The sequence below is a fragment of the Pinus tabuliformis genome, chromosome 4_2, assembly GCF_031772625.1.
Source record: "Pinus tabuliformis cultivar Carrire ecotype Pingquan chromosome 4_2, CPIR1, whole genome shotgun sequence".
Lineage (NCBI taxonomy): Eukaryota > Viridiplantae > Streptophyta > Pinopsida > Pinales > Pinaceae > Pinus > Pinus tabuliformis.
In genome coordinates, this window is record NC_142304.1 from 923,391,263 (window position 1) to 923,408,257 (window position 16,995).

The following is a 16,995-nucleotide window of genomic DNA, read 5'->3' on the forward strand; positions in this document are numbered from 1 at the left end:
ACAAATCCATCTTGGTTACGTGTATCTCTACTAGGGTGGTACTATTACCTCTCTCCTAGAGGCTTATTGTCTATTATCCCTCCGCAACAGGAGAACCTTCACACACTTACAACCAAAAACTCACCAGACACACTCACTTGCTTTTCAAAGGCACATTTGCATTCCTCTCTACTGTTGACAGTTAAAGCCAAGGTAGATATTTAAGAAACCGATAATCGAGCCATATTCCAGATGGGGCTCCTATCCCAAATGATGTGAGGTCTAATTGGGACCACATATTAGGGAGACCCCTTGAATGTTGGTGGGTCCAACACCACCAACAAGAACCTTGAGGAACCCTATCAATTTCAATCTGCTATAACTTTTGATTACTTCAGAGATTTTCAAGCTTCCATAAACCATTGGAAAGTTATTTTCGATATCTATCCATTTGTATAGTTTGTAAGAGAATATGAGTGAATCTTATGGAGAATAAATTCTTCCAATTATATGCTCCATTAAACCACCTTTATCGTCAATGATGACATTGTTTAGAAATATTCTCAAAACCACCTTTGACATCAATAATCTTTTCCATCCACTAAACACTTTTGACATCAATGCCAACACTTTTCTAACAGAATCCATAGGAAATAAAGTTGGAAAAGTAATTTATTGAGATGATTAGGTAGATGAGGAGTAACCTACTTAAAAGACAAAGGCATCAAATATCACTCGTAGAAGGGTGACACCTAAAATTCTAAAAATACGAGTTGGATCCAAGTTGGGAAAATGGACAAAAATATCTCGTCAAGGAAAATGAGAAGTCAGTTAAAGTCAAATTAACAAGTAGTGAGAAATGGAATATAAATGTATTTCGATTTTGGGAGTATTTTGGAAAAAACTTAATTGGAAAGGGAATAAATATTTTGTTTTATGGTGTTTTCGCTTGAGAGTTTGGATTGAGCCATCATGCTCATTATCAAACCCAAAAGGGATATTAGCAACATTGAAGAAATGTAATGTTTCTCAGTCAGATCCCATATCTCTTTTTTAATATAAACTTCCATATATGCTTCTTTAATATGAAAAAATAATAACAATAGTAATAATAATAATAATAATGAAAATGAACATAATTTTTTATATTTTATAACAATAAAATATGAAATTGTCATGAATCAATGATAACTTTATTGGATTAACTCAAAACACGATTAGTTTCAAGTTCATGATGAGTAGTACTTAACCACATCTTCTCTTTGTCTTGCACTTGTTATTTATGAATGTCATAAGAGATTACATTACCTTGTGAGTATGAAATATTTAAAACACAGGTATTGATATTTGTAAAATATCACATCAAAATAAAATATATTGGGACTACTTGTTGTTACTAGCTATCTATAAACATACTCTATGCACGAGACCTTCCTTAATCACAAGTACTATTCTTGAATAATAGTGAAATAATCCTTTCTCAAAATGGGGAAAGATAATAACTCTGTTGGGGCTAGGGACACTCATTGACCACGAAGCAATAGTGATGGTATTGGGTTATCCCAATGCATAATCATCCCATGTTTATTTAGTTGCTTTGAAATGGGGGAGATTGATAACTCCATCAGAGCTACATACACTCATTAGCAACAGAGGAATATCAGTGGTATTGGTTTATCTCAGTGTGTAATCATCCCATGGTTATTCGTAATGAAAGAAAAATGAAGGTTCTAGTAAAAAATATTTTATATAAAAAATAGAAAGTGATACCATTACTTTATTTAGAAAAGTCAATGACTTTGTTGGGGATATGGATGCTCACTGGTAATAAAGCAACATCCAATCCTAGAAACTCATGTAGTTGGACACAAAAAAGGAAAACATAAATCCCTAATAAATAGCATGTAATAGTGTCATTTCACTTTCATTATGAGATGAATGTCATACTTGTAATTTTGAAAACTAATGCCATGATCATTAAATTCTCTTCATAAATAATAATAAGAATGCAAATATTTAATTTCATATGTGGTTTTGAACTTTTGGATAACAAAATTTTTATTTGAGTTAAATCTTTTCATAAATATAAGTAAAAATTAATATCGAAATGTAATGAAAAACAAAATACATATGCATAAAACAATAAGAATAATAAGCATAGAAATACAATATCTACTTAGAAATAGAAATTAGAAGGATAAGTCCCATAACTAAATATGTCTTTCCACCAAGTTGAAATTACATGTAGATAAGTTATATTGTAATTAAAGTACAACAATTACATTTTGTTGTCTTAAAGCCTTGAATATAATTTCAAATTATAGATTTTCATGTTGGACAGTTGGAATTGTGTGCACAACTAGTGGCATTGAAAAGGCATCTGCAGATATGTTGGCATTGATGTCAACAATCATGCTGAGGAGTTGTATTGGGAAGTTATCTTGCCTAACAACTGGCAGGATTTTTGGCACAAATGTCAACTAGACAAGCTTTGTTGCTTGTTGCAACAGATGCTGGTAGTGATGACTCAAGAGGAATATCTTCGTAGCTATAGGCTTCATGTAGAGAATCATCACAGTATCAGACTTAGTGGATAATCTATCAAATGATGATTACAGTGATACCTAGGATTGAAGTCCATGGGAGTTGCATGCCTCATGCTAAGGACATATTGTGGGTGTGTTTCCCTGTTGTATGCTGAGCCAAGGAGAAAAAGTATTACAATGATATTGGAGCCAGATTTTGAGGTAGTATATGGGCTTAATGGCTAATCAGGTTCCTTCCATTGGAAAGAGATATGGAAGAGATTTCCAATGGTATGCAAAAGCCCATAAATGGATGTGTGGTTCGAAAGATATGGCCTTTTGAAGTTCAGGATGATTAAGGCCTTATGTAGGCAGGAAGATCAGAGATAACAGGTCCTGCATATCGAAACCCCCACAAGTCAGAGATCAGAGCATTGGAGGAATTGTAAATCGAAGTTTGCAGGTTTAAGGAACTGCACACATCAAGTACATATCGTCTATCAATGATTAGCGACATCGCATGTCGGAGGTCCCGAAAATCGACGATTGAGAGATCCTAAGGAGTAATGCACAACTAACGTGATTTGTTGATCAACGAATAGAGATATCAATGATCAATGGTCCCGACGATCTTGACATATCACACATTGGAATTTTAAGGTGCTAGGGTATGGTGTAATGGCTAAGGCATTTGCCAATTAGCGACTTGTGATATTGCAATGTTGGAGGACCAAAGCATTTCAACGATCATTGTTTGGCGCTTTTAACAAGTGTCAACCTCAACAAGCTGCCGATCTACGAATGCTGATAGAGTTAAATGCCGAGGACTGTGCATTCTTTGTTAAATCGTCGAGAAAACCAAAAAAAATACAAAGGAATTTGCTGAAAAATAAGGGAAGGCGAGGCCTCTTTCTCTCTCCTCCAGGAGGACATGTGCAGGCATCGGGTTGAGGTTGATGAGGACAGATGGTAGTCTTAGATGTGCTATGAGGTGGACACATGGTAGGATTTGATTGGTTCTAATAAGGGACATGTGTCTGTTGTGTCAGCATGACGTACCGGTACAGAGGGACATGTGGCAGATAGATTTGGTGTCTTGAGGTGACCTAATGGGCCATATTTTTGTGACATCTGTCACCACTCAAAAGACACCACGTGGCAGTGATGACATCACTTCGACGATTGGAAGTTTGCAATGGTTGGCACATTGACCACCATAGGGATTCATCGATTAGTGGGTTCTGATTTTAGGGCTAGTAGGTGGTCGCATAGTCTTAAGGGAACCAAAGATTGTGGTTTAACAGAGGAGCCTATCACCTATCGACAATCGCTAATCAATAGTTTTTTGTTGCTGGCATAAAGGCAGTAAGGAGAAATCCCCGATAAGAGGACTCCGATAGCGTTTAGTGCTTGGTTATGCAGTCAAAAAGAAATAAGAGGCATAGGGCTTTAACAAAGGAAAAAGGCTCCCAGCATGATGCTGAAAGACTTAGCGCCTCAGGTATTGGCACCCTGTCACTGCCCTCGGTCCTATGAAGAGAAATTCAAAAAAGGGGCTAGAATGAAAAAGGGCCAAGAGCAATCAAAGTTCACTATTTTCATATAGATTTTAAGTGTAAAAATTCCGATAGAGGAAAAGGCTGATAATGATTTGTAGTGTAATTCCTCCGATAGAGCAGTAGTACAAAGGTGTAATGAAGGAGGTATGGGTCGACAGCTGCAGGTTTGACTGCTCAACAGAGGAACTGGTCGCTGAAGAGATTATGTGCATGCTTTACAGAAATAAATGAAGAACAACAATGCCATGCCTAAAGTATAGAGAAGCCATGATGGAGTGTTGTCAAGCTCTGAGAGCTTTGAAGCGCATGATGCGTCTCAGTGATGGGAGAGGTGCAAAAAGAGTGGACTATGCCTGGGTTGAGCATACAGGTTGTTTAACCAGTGGAATACTCAATAGAAGCATGGAGAGGCCATGTCTAAGGACAATGCGCAGTGATTCGTAAGGACAATGTCGCAACAATGACATGCTTGCAACATCGATGGGATGAACAATAAAGGAACAAAACCAAGGAGCTCTAATGAGAAAAGTGGGGGAATGAAACATAGTTGTGTGAGAGCTTTAGAGAAAAAGCGCTCTCTATGTGTGCATTGTTGTAAGAGGTTGTGAATGAGCCAGTTATGTGTGTAAAGGTAGATAGTGCATAAGCAGAAGAATAGAGACCCCGAGAGCAGCAGTCTGTCTGTGAAAAGGCTATGAGTTGCATGTGTGCTTTGTGTGTAAAGGCCAAGAGTTTCCTGTGAGCTATGAGGCAAGGCTGGAATTCCTGTGCTCTGTGTAAAGGCCTAAAGTGCCGGTGTGCTGTTCAAAAAGCAGAGGTGCTTGCACTGAGTGAGAAAGGTTGTGTGTGTTTGTGTGTGAGATGAAAGAAGAGAACTGTGCCTGTGTTGTAAGTAGCAAGGCCGAGCGCAGACTGTGTGTTGTGAAGAGTAGAGAGGCAGAGAGATGAGTGATTGTTGATGATAAGCAGATCAAAGAGCTTCTGAAGATTGATGTAGAGAGTTGAAAAGTGCAACAAAGTGAGATGGGATCCAGAATTGATGCGAAAATATAGAGAACAACCGATTCTTATTTGAGTGTGGGTTGGTGCTTGCAATACAGGAATTTGGTGCTTCCATCTCTAGTGGAGCTTGAGAAGGCTTGGGGGTCAGTGCCTCCTGCAAGTTCGTGCTTGCATAAATCCAAGGAGCTGCAAGTTGGTGCTTGAAACAAATCCATGAGGTCGGTTCCTCATATGGTGCTTTTGGTAAGTTGGAAAAGTGTCTACAAACAGAGGGAATTGGTGCTTCCTACTAGTTTATGCTAAAAAAAAATCAAATGGAGTTGGTGCTTCCTATGACTGGTTGCTCACAAACCAGATTGATGTAATAGAGTAGGTGCTTCTATTTACATCAATAACAAAAACAAGCTTTGTGGCTTTTTTCCCAAAAGGGTTTCCACGTGAAAAACCTTGTGTCTAATGCGTATGATGTTTATCTTTGATATGCTTGTGTGTTGAGTTTATGTTGCTTCCATATTATATATTGTTGGTGGTTATATGGTTGGATTCCAAGTTTAAATAAGAAAAATAAATTGGCATAAATAAGTAAAATTAGCCTTAATATTGATTCAGCTTCGCCCCCCCACCCCCCCGAGTATTATCATTGTTTACAAAAATTGGTATCAGAGCCACATTCCGTCAAAAATAGCTTAATTGCTAGAAGGTAGATCAAATGGAAACAATGGCTAATGAAGTTTGGCTAGTAGCAGAAGAAGTTCCATTCTTAGATAGATCATGCCATGAGCTCTGGTATGAAATATGGAAGGCCAAAATGGAAGCCTACTTGATATCCTTGGATGGTGATATATGGCTTTCCATATTAAATGGAGAAAAGAAAGAAAGATCGAAAGAGGTCATCCTGAAAGGGCTATCTAATTCAGATGCTGATGAAGTAAGGCATTGTGAGTCAGTAAAGGAAGAGTTGGACAAACTGCAATGCATGTATGGTGTAGATAGCCATCTGGTTGAAGAAGAGGTTGAGGAGCCCTACTACTCTGGAAATGAACCAGAACAGGGTAATGTTACTTATCATCACATTCCTGTTGATGAGGAAGAGATCTTAGAAGATAGACCACGCTTCTTAGAAGCTAGCACCTCTGGTGGTGAAGAAAAGGATCCAGATGAAAGGATATTTTCTAGAAATAGTCATTGTCCTCAGCTCTAAAGTAGGCCAAGGAGCTATCAGAGGAAATTCTCAAGCAAGAGGAGAAATTGAAATTCTATGAGCTTGAGAATGGAAATTTGAGTAAATCATTAGTTTAACTAAATTCTCAACAAGAAGAGGCTAGCAGACTGATTGGGATGTTAACCCATCAGTTGAGTGAAAAGGAAGCTTTTTGTGGGAGACTAAAAAATGCAGTAGTCTCGTTGAGACATGACTTAGAGAAGTAAAATTAAATTTTGTCTCAAGATCAAGAGATCGAAGGATCCAAAAAAAATAAAATAAAGGTTGTTGGACAACAGCAACAAGGAAAGCAACAATAGGAAAGGCAACAAAAAAAGCCCAAGAAGTAGCAGCTAGAAGTGCAACAGAAGCCCAAGCAACAACAACAGCAAGTGGAACAACAACAACAAGTGCAATAGAAGAGGGCAAGGCAGCTTCAAGGAAGAGTGCAAGATAGTAATGCAAATTGTCATAGAAGGCACATGAGGAGCCAACAGAGGTCCCCTCCTCCACAAATAGAGAGCCTACAAAAAAAGGTAACCTTTGTCATCAAAAGTATTTTTATGGATATTATTTTTCTTGTAATAATTTTGGACATAGAGCCATAGATTGTAGATGGCATGCAACAACACAAAATGTGATGGGTAGCAGCAACCCAAGAATGCATAGAAAGGCTAGAAGAAGGCATGATGTCCTTGAGAGGAGTTTTGACAAAAGAGATTTCAAAAAGGGCAACTCCTCTGCCCTAGTCTTAAGCCAAATTAGATGCTATCATTATGGAAATCTCAAACACAAGAGAGATGGATGTAGAAATGAGAAGGAACATAATGCTTCTAAGCATATGAATGCGAATGCAGCAACTCAGGATTTGAAGAAAAGGAGAAAGAATGGAGTTGAAAGATACTCATATGTCTTCAATGCTTCGTGTAAACAAAGAAATGTGCATAGAGGAGGAAGAAGTAAAAAGAGTAATACTACTACTCTTGTAGCGGTCCATTCTGAAATGAAGAGAGGCTCCAAATGGGTTTGGGTGAAGAAAGAGGAGTTGAAAGGAAAGTTTCATCTACTAAAGTGCAGCTGAGAGAAGACCCAAATAGGGGTAAAGAAGAAGCAAGAAGGGAATGCTTCTGGCAGAACTCGACCTTTAAAGGTTTGGAGAAAGAAGGAGGATGATCTGCTCAGGAGAAGTAGATCCTTCATTTCTCTTCAGTGAAGGAAGAGAAGGGCCTCAAGCGAGGCCGAGGAAGTCAGGTGTAATAGGCCTAGAAGAATAATCAGAATGGCGCATCTAATGGAAGAAGGAGGAGTGAAACCAACATGATGAGGACACAATGATAAATTTTGGTGTGAGAAGAAGATGGGTTGTAGTGGCAGTGTGGAATGACTGGAAGCTCACAGTCTAGTTAGGTTCATCAGATCAGTCCCCACGCAAAGGCAGGGAATATTTTCAGGAGATCAAGGAGCATTGGCTTAGGGGGAGCTATGTTGATAAGCAGTAGCAGGCAACAATGGCCAGCCTCAGAAAGGAATATTGCTGAGCAAATAAAGGGTTTGCATCTTTGATGAAACACTCTTACTTCATTTAAGTTGGAAGTGTATAATGTATAACAATCTTGTGTTCATGAAACACAATAGGTATAATACTTTTCATGTCCTTTAACCCTTAATTGGTGTAGCTATGTCAATTGGTTATGATGGGCTCATGTTGAGTAACCATGTGTGCAAATGGACATTTATTTCTGAGAAAAGAAATAACAGAGTTTGCCTAGTACAATGCTCCATTTGTATCATTTATGTTGATGCAATTAGGATGAGTTGTGAAGAAATCCCTATATATGATGATGATCTCAAGGGGGGAAGTGGAGATGATCAAGAATGATAGCAGTCTCAGAAGAAATAGAAGAAAAAAGAAGGGTGAGCCAAAATGCATCATTGTAACTTGGTATTTGCAGCAACAAAAATACCATGCACAGTTCAATGGGTATCAATCCTTTTGATATAAAAGATGCATTGGTGGAAAAAGTGTTCAGCCAGTAGCCATAAGGTGTCAAAAATTGGAAGGAAAAATGAGAGGTCGTATATGTTCAGGGGGAGCATATCATATTTGCCCAGTTTATGGAGTAGTAGCAATGAAAATCTCGATAAAGAGGCTTGCAAGGCAGAATGCACATCCTGAAAACTAGACTCTAGTCCTCACAGTCAGTGAGAGCATGGGGAGAGAAAGGCAACTTGTAGCCCATTCCCATTGATGTAAAAGGGGGATAATAGTTATGGAGAACATGTGATGGAAATAAGGACTTTGGTGACTCATCCCTTGAGATGTGTGAAAGCAGCTTGAGGTCTGGCCATCACTTGGAGAAAATGATGGTGTGTTGCCATCAATGCCAAAAGGGGAGATTGTTGGACAGTTGAAATTGTGTTCATGACCAGTGGCCTTGAAAAGGAATATGAAAATGTGTTTGCATTGATGTCAACAATCATGTCTAGGAATTGTGTTGGGCAGTTGGCTTGCCTAACAATTGGTAGGAGTGTTTGCATGGATGTCAACCAGACAAGATTTGTTGATTATTGTAGTAGATGCTGGTAGTGATGGCTCGAGAAGAATCTCTTGGTAGTTGCTGGTTTCATGTAGAGAATCATCATAGTAGCAGGCTTAGTGGATAAGCTATCAAATTATGATTATAAGGGTAGCCCAAGATGGAATTCCATGGGATCTATAAACCTCATGCTAAGGAAACATTGTGGGTGTGTTTCCTAGCTATATGGAGAGCCAAGGAGAAAAAAGATGGCAGTGACCTTGGAGCCAAATTTTGAGGTAGGAGATGGGATCAAAGGCTAATCAGACTCCTTCCATTGGAAAGAGCTCTGGAAGAGCTTTCGAACAATATGTGGAATTCCAAAAATGGACTTGTGGTTCGAAAGATATGTCCCGTTGAAGTTAAGGATGATTAAGGCCTTATGCAGGGAGGAAGATCAGAGATAGAGGTCCCGAATATCAGAACCCCCGCAAGTCGGAGATTGGAGCATTGGAGGACTCACAAATATGAGTTCATAGGTTTAAGGACTACATATAGCAAGTGCAAATCTCCAACTAGTAATTAGCGACATCGCATGTCGGAGGTCTCGATAATCGACGATCGGAGGATCCTATGGAGCAGTGAACACCAAACACAATTCGCCAATCAATGAATCGTGATATTGATAATCGAAGGTCCGGAAGATCTTGGCATATCGCACATCGGTGTTTTGAGGTGCCATGATGTGGCACAACATCTAAGGCATTCGCTGATTAGCGACTTGCAATATCGTAATGTTAGAGGACCAGACCATTTCGACGATTAGTGTTCGACACTTTTGAAAAGTGTCAACCTCAACAAGCTATCGATCTGCGAACACTGATAGAGTTAAATGTTGGGTACTGTTCATTCTTTGTTAAAGCGTCAGGAAGGCCAAAAAGAAAAAAACAAAGGAATTCTCTGAAAAATCAAGGAAGGTGAGGCCTCTTTCTCTCTCCTCCAGGAGGACACGTGGAGGCATCTAGTTGAGGCCGATGAGGACATATGGAAGTCTTAGATGTGGTCTGAGGTGGACAAGTGGTAGAATCTAATTGGTTCTAATAAGGGACACGTGGTTGCTAATGTCAGCATGATGTACTGGTACATAGGGACACATGGCAGGTCATTTTTGTGTCTTGAGGTGGCCTAATGGGTCATATTTCTATGACATGTGTCACCACTCAGAAGATGCCACGTGGTAGTGATGATGTTAGTTCGACGATCAAATGTTTTCAATGGTTGGCACATTGGCCACAATAGGGATTTGTCAATTACTGGGTTCCAACTTGAGGGTTAGCAGGTGGTCATTGAGCCTTAAGGGAACCAAAGGTTGTGGCTTAGCAGAGGAGCCTATTGCCTATCAGAAATCGACGATCAACGTTTTGTTGTTGCTGGTATATAGGTAGCAAGGAGAAATCCATGATAAGAGTACTACAATAGCATTTAGCGCCTGGTTATCCAGTCAACAAGAAATCAGAGGCATAGAGCTTTAACAAAGGAAAAAGGCTCCCAGCACGACGTTGAAAGACTTATCGCCTCAGGTCTTGGCACCCGGTCACTGCCTTCGGTCCTATGAAGAAAAATTCGAAAAAGGGGTTGGAACAAAAAAGGGCCAACAACGATTGGAGTTTGTTGTATTTGTATGGATTTTAAGTGTAAAAGTGTCGATAGAGGAAAATATCTAATAGTGATCTGTAGTGTAAATCCTCCGATAGAGAAATAGTACAAAGGTGTACTGAAGGAGGTATGTGTCGGCAGATGCAAGTTTGACTACTGAGCAAAGGCACTGATTGTTGAAGAGATTTCGTGCATGCTTTGCAGAAATAAATGAAGAACAACGATGCCATGCCTAAAATACAGAGAATCCATGATGGAGTGTTGTCAAGCTGTGAGAGATTTGAAGTGCATGGTGAGTCTCAATGTTGGGAGAGCTGCAGAAAAAGTGGATTGTGCTTGGGTTGAGTATGCAAGTTGTCTAAATAGTGGCAGACGCAACAATAGCATGGAGAGGCCATGCCTAAGGACAATTTCATGTCAACGACAAGCTTGCAACATCCGTGGGATGAACAACATAGGAACAAAACCAAGGATCTCTCGTGAGAAAAGTGGGGGAATGCAACATAGTTTTTTGAGAGCTTTAGAGAAAAAGCGCTCTATGTGTGCATCGTTGTAAGAGGTTGTGAACGAGCCAGTTGTGTGTGTAAAGGTTGATAGTGCCTAAGTAAAAGAATAGAGACCCTGAGAGCAACACTCTGTGTGTGAAGAGGTTGTGAGTTTCATGTGTGATCTGTGTGCTCTGTGTGTAAAGGCCAAGAGTTTCCTCTGAGTTGAGAGACAAGTATGAAGTGTCTGTGCTCTGTGTAAAGGCTTGATGTGCCTGTGTGTTGTGCGAAAGGCAGAAGTGCCTGCGTTGAGTGAGAAACGTTGTGTGTGTGCCTTCATGAGATGAAAGAAGAGAGTTGTACATGTGTTGTAAGTAGCAAGGTCAAGAGAAGACTGTGTGTTGTGAAGAGTAGAGAGGCAGAGAGTTGAGTGACTATTAATGATAAGTAGATCAGAGGGCTGTTGAATATTTTTGTAGAGAGCTGCAAAGTGGAACAAAGTGAGATGGGATCAAAAGTTGTTATAAGGAAGAATCGCTGCCAAACTACAGAGAACAACCAATTATTATTTGAGTGTGGGTTGGTGCCTGCAATACAAGAAGTTGGTGCTTCCATCTGTAGTGGAGCTTGAGAAGGCTTGGGGGTCGGTGCCTCTTGCAAGTTGGTTCTTGCATAAATCCAAGGAGCTACAAGTTCGTGCTTGCAATAAATCCATGAGTTCGGTGCCTTCTATGGTGCTTTTGGTAAGATGAACAAGTGTCTACAAACAGAGGGAGTTTGTGCTTCCTGCTAGTTGGTGCTAGCAAACAGTCAAAAGGATTTGGCACTTCCTATGATTAGGTGCTCACAAACCAGATTGATGTAATAGAGTAGGTGCTTCTATTTACATCAATAACAACAACAAGCTTTGTGGTTTTTTTTTCCCAAAAGGGTTTCCACGTGAAAAACCTTGTGTCTAATGTGTATGATGCTTATGGTTGATTTGCTTGTGTGTTGAGTTTATGTTGCTGCCATATTATATATTGTTGTTGGTTATATGGTTGGATGCCAAGTTTAAATAAGAAAAATGAACTCGCATAAAGAAGTAAAATTATCCTTAATACTGATTCACCCCCCAGTATTATCATTGTTTCCAACATTCCAAAACATTTCCCAAAATTTACATACAAAAATGACATACTACACAAAAAAATTATAGTAAAACTTCACTCTGAAATGTCCATGACATCATTTTGATAATTGCTAGAGGCTTGCATCGGACTACCGACTTGATTAGAAGCCATCCCGCTAGAATTATGTGAGTGTTGTGTGGATTGTAATATAGATGAAAAAGTTACCAATTGTCCCTACAACCGAGATAAACATTTCTTGATTTCCATATAGCTAGCTAAGACTCTGTCCAATTTAGAGGTTATTGTTTCTTGATTATGAGTTCATGACCTTGAAGTCCCAACTTGTGCAAAATATATTTCCATCTGTTCATTGTGTTCCATGGAAATCGTTGATATTGTTCAGAATGAAAATGAATCTAATAGAAATGAACACAATGACACACTCTATGCCGTTTTAGTCATTCATTTATCTAATGAATCATTGATTTACATGCCATACCACACTCTAAATGGATTTACATAAATGATAAGTACAATCCTAGATGTACAATTTGATGTGCTGACACCACCCATCACCACAAGTTCATTAATAGACTCCATTGCCTAACTAAAGGCATCCAGTCTTTAGTTCTTGTTGCCTCGTAATGAGTAAACATCACTAATAGGAGTCGATGTTGTAACCCAATTTGCACTAAGGAATAATAGAATTCATTATGATAATTGATCCTTCAAAATACTCTCCATTTATATGGAATCAAAGATATTTGGTATTGCACTAAATAGATATTTTTAATATGAATAAACATATGTGCTCTAGTTCCATTTGAATGAATATTTGATCTATTCTAACGCATGTTACATCTATTTGTTAGCAATCGAACGACCCAATGATCACCTCATTCCAAAGTTTAAATCATTGATCTCACGTTCCCAATCATTTTGATTGATGGACCACATTGTCATCACATATGAAACAACATAGAAAATAATCGGTCAAAATTCACCCAACATAATATAATAGTTCACGTTTCTCCTATCACATGTTGGGTAATCATATTGTGAGCCAATTAGTATGCCAGTTAACCACATCGAAACCATCTAGTATGATCTAATGGATGGGAGGTGACACATCTAATGATGGATATTTGATATCATGTGCTAACTTGTTCGTCGAATAAGGCCATCATCATCGCCTGAATTGATCTAATGTCTTAGGCTTAGTGTAATCTGATGATTGATACTCAACATTGGGTTAGGAAGTGATCACCCGTTAACTGTTTATCGGGTGCATGATGAGATTGGATTGTTACTACCGATGTGATATGATGGACTTTATTCACATCGAGCATAAATATGCACTTTGTTTAACGGCGTTGCTACCATCCGATGTGATATGACAACTCACATTGGACCAAACCAACAGTTAAGGTTTAGATCACAAATTGAACCTAGGCATAGACTAGTGGAGCTCAAATCACACAATGCATCTAATGTTGGAAATTTTTCGAATTTGACAGTAGAAGTTTTAAATAATCTTCGCACGTATGAGAGAAACAAAAATATTTATAAAACAATAAATTCTTAGTAGTAATATATTTATTATAGGTATGCATTCAAATTAAATCTTTATTCAAGCTAATAACCCTTTCATGTGACCATTTTAATCACCTTTTAGTTGGTTACAATACATAGCTCATGTTTCAACTTTGTTCTAACATTAGGGGAACACCATAACTTGCTTGAGATAAAATCCAAATAATAGATAAGTCATTAGAATCCCTCTCTAAATACATTATTTAAAAGTGGCAATTGGTAAATTTGTTAACTCGAAAATGGCATTGGAAAAGATAGAAGAGTTTTTTATTAACATTTTAGCTCAAACCTGTGATACTCATTTACTGCATGTAGATGTATTTTCTCTTAGAGCTAAATTAATAATGAATGGTAAACCTTGTAGCTTAGACTCATATTTTCTGCATTATGTATTACTCAAACGTTTTCTACCACCAATGTACTTTGAGCCTGACCTCATCCTCATGTTAGATAAGAATTATGACTTGTCTAGTGGATGCATTTTCCATCCTTAAAATGGATGTACATTCATGTAGATATGAGTATATTCTAGCAAAAATGCTAAGGTTACACACTACTGGTAAAAACATTTCTAATAAAGAGATACATAAGGATTTTATTACTTGGACGAAAGAAGAGAAATTATGTTCTCTCAAGATTTTAGTAATAATCCCAAACCAAATATTGGAAGTTAATTTGCCAAGGGATAACAAGTTATTGAAGCCCCAATTTCAAGTTATGGTCTCTTTATTGACGATGTATTAGGTACACAGATGATTCATCAATCGATGAGACCATTTTTACGTGTCCTAGGGAAATTATGACTAGCTTTCATGAGGTTAGAATTAATTATCGCGGCTACCTTGCTCAAAACATACATTTCCATCTTAGCACTATACAATCTTTTAGTTTATTTAGGTATACTACATAACTTATACACTTAATCCTTTTCTTCCATCTAGAGTACTTTACAATTAAATGGATAATATTAGAAAATACATACATTCATCAGAAAGAAAAAGAGATAGAGAAATGGATCAAAGTGTTGTACCCATGAAAAATGGAAGAAGGTTACATCAATATGCAAATTCCTTCCGTTTTCATTTATATGAAAAACTATTAAGTAAAACTCCAACAAGGATTATTGATGAATTTAGAAAGATATTGCATTTAACCAAAGAGATAACAATATAGGGGGCTGGTTCTTACTTCAAAATAACAAAGTCATAAGAATATATGTTTTCGAAGGAAAACCTTATTATTTTCCTAAACTCATTACTCCTCACCTCTTTGCTTAGGAAATGGGCAGACAAAGATTATCAATGGATGAAGCTCACTTTGTTTCAAAAATAAAAGAGAAAATGATTTCAATGCCTTATGAAATCTTATCTTTAATGATTAAAATATAAGTGCTTTCAATATTATTGAAAAAAAATTAACTTCATATGGCCTGAAAACAATTTTTGCTTGGAGATATTACCCTCATCATATTAAATCTGAATTGAGAAAGCAAGTAGGCTTATATTCTTATGAACACATGCCTAATCCTCAACTCAAAAGATATAGTAATAATAATATGTGGGGTGAGGATGTTGGTAAATACTAAGAGTTCGAAAGGAATCACAATTGATATTTCACAAATGGACATAGATCTCCAAATGGGTGAATCTATTAATAGTTCAGTGACAAGAAGTCCATCCTTTAGTGCTACTAAGCAGATGACTGCAACCATGGTTAAGATCTCTTTCATGAGAAACAACCCCCAACAAAACCGTCTTAAGAGAAAAGTACCATAAATAGATCCCAGTGATGAAGGGAGGATTACAAAAGATAAGATGAATGATGAGGAATATATTATTTTGAGGAAGCTAGTGAAGAATCGTCTGGACAACTCCAGGAATTGATTAAAGGAACTCAACGAAAGGAACCTATTGGCTCGACAATGCATGTCACAACTAGTGTGACTACTGAAAAATCTAAAAGGAAGGAGATAATGGTCTTAAAGGAAGGAGAAAAGGCTGCAACTGTGTCAACTATTATGGTTATGCCTACCATCACCCCCTCTTTTGAAGAGAATATAGGTCCCAAGTTTTCATCATCCACAGGCTTTTATCAGAACAATTTTAGTTTGATTTTTGTCCAACTAAGCTTAAAGTAGGATCTAAACTCATTGGTTCGAGAATAACTTGTATTAGAGTAGACTTGAATGAAGTGACTGTTTGAGATATGGCGAAAAGGCAAAAGCAAACTCGAGAAATTTTAGCCAAGAGGTTGATTGAATCCACCTTCAGTGTTAAAAAAATACAAATTCTATTGGCTAGAGTAGAAGAACAATTGATGAATGTTAGAACAATATTAAAGACTAAAGCAAACATGATCAAAGAATTGGATAGTCAAATAATCAATTTGTTAGGTTTTCCCAAAGACGGGAATGACACCAAACAATTATTGGAGTCAAAAGATAGAGAAATATGAAACTTAAAAGTGACCTTCAAAGCTTATGAACTTGAATTTTCAGATTTGGTTACAGGGTATCAACTTAGGGAAGAAGAGTAGAGAGTATAGGAACTATAGAGAACCCTCAATGTAAAGGAGTCACAACTTAAAGATTTGAAGTAGCAAACAACAAAACAAATTACAAATTAGAGATAAGGAATAATATTAAGACAAAATTAGTGAATATATGATTAAAGTTGACTCTATTCTTAAACATGAGGTAACTGGAGATAATAGCTCAGATAAGATTAAATGTTTTAAAGTAAAGGTTACTGATCTAGAAGAGCAAATAAATAATCTGTTGAGAAATGGCAACAAGAATTTCTAGTTTAATTTGTCCTTGAATTAAATTGAGAATTAAAACCGAATTCTATTCTCATAACAACTTCTAAATAATTAATTAAGTTTAATTGACTTAGTTAACTTAGGAATTTTGAGTTGGAAGTATTTTTGTAGTCATGTATATGTTCTCCCTAAATTTTAGGGGTCTAGGATGGGTTTATTTGAGTTGTAATTAGATAACTCAGACTGAGTTATAGACAGTTAAACTAGTTCTAATTGTTTGTGGAACTAGTAGAGGATTAGTAGTGAGTGGGTACACTAGTGTATCCTCAGGTGCTACTCCAGCTAACTGAAGATTCCCTCATGAGAAACTCATTATTAGGGTAATTTTGAGGTCTAAAATGGGCCTCCTAAGAAAAATGTACAACCAAAATAAACTTTATAAGAACCAATAGGATTCAAGATGATGATGTCAACCATGGGGGATGATTCACCATTTTTGGAGTAAAAAAATAAAAAGATTAAAAAATAATAAAATAATAAAACTACTTTTTCAACTCGTATTTTCAACTTATCTCCCTAAGGTTTTACTCAAATTTCGAGCGAGAGT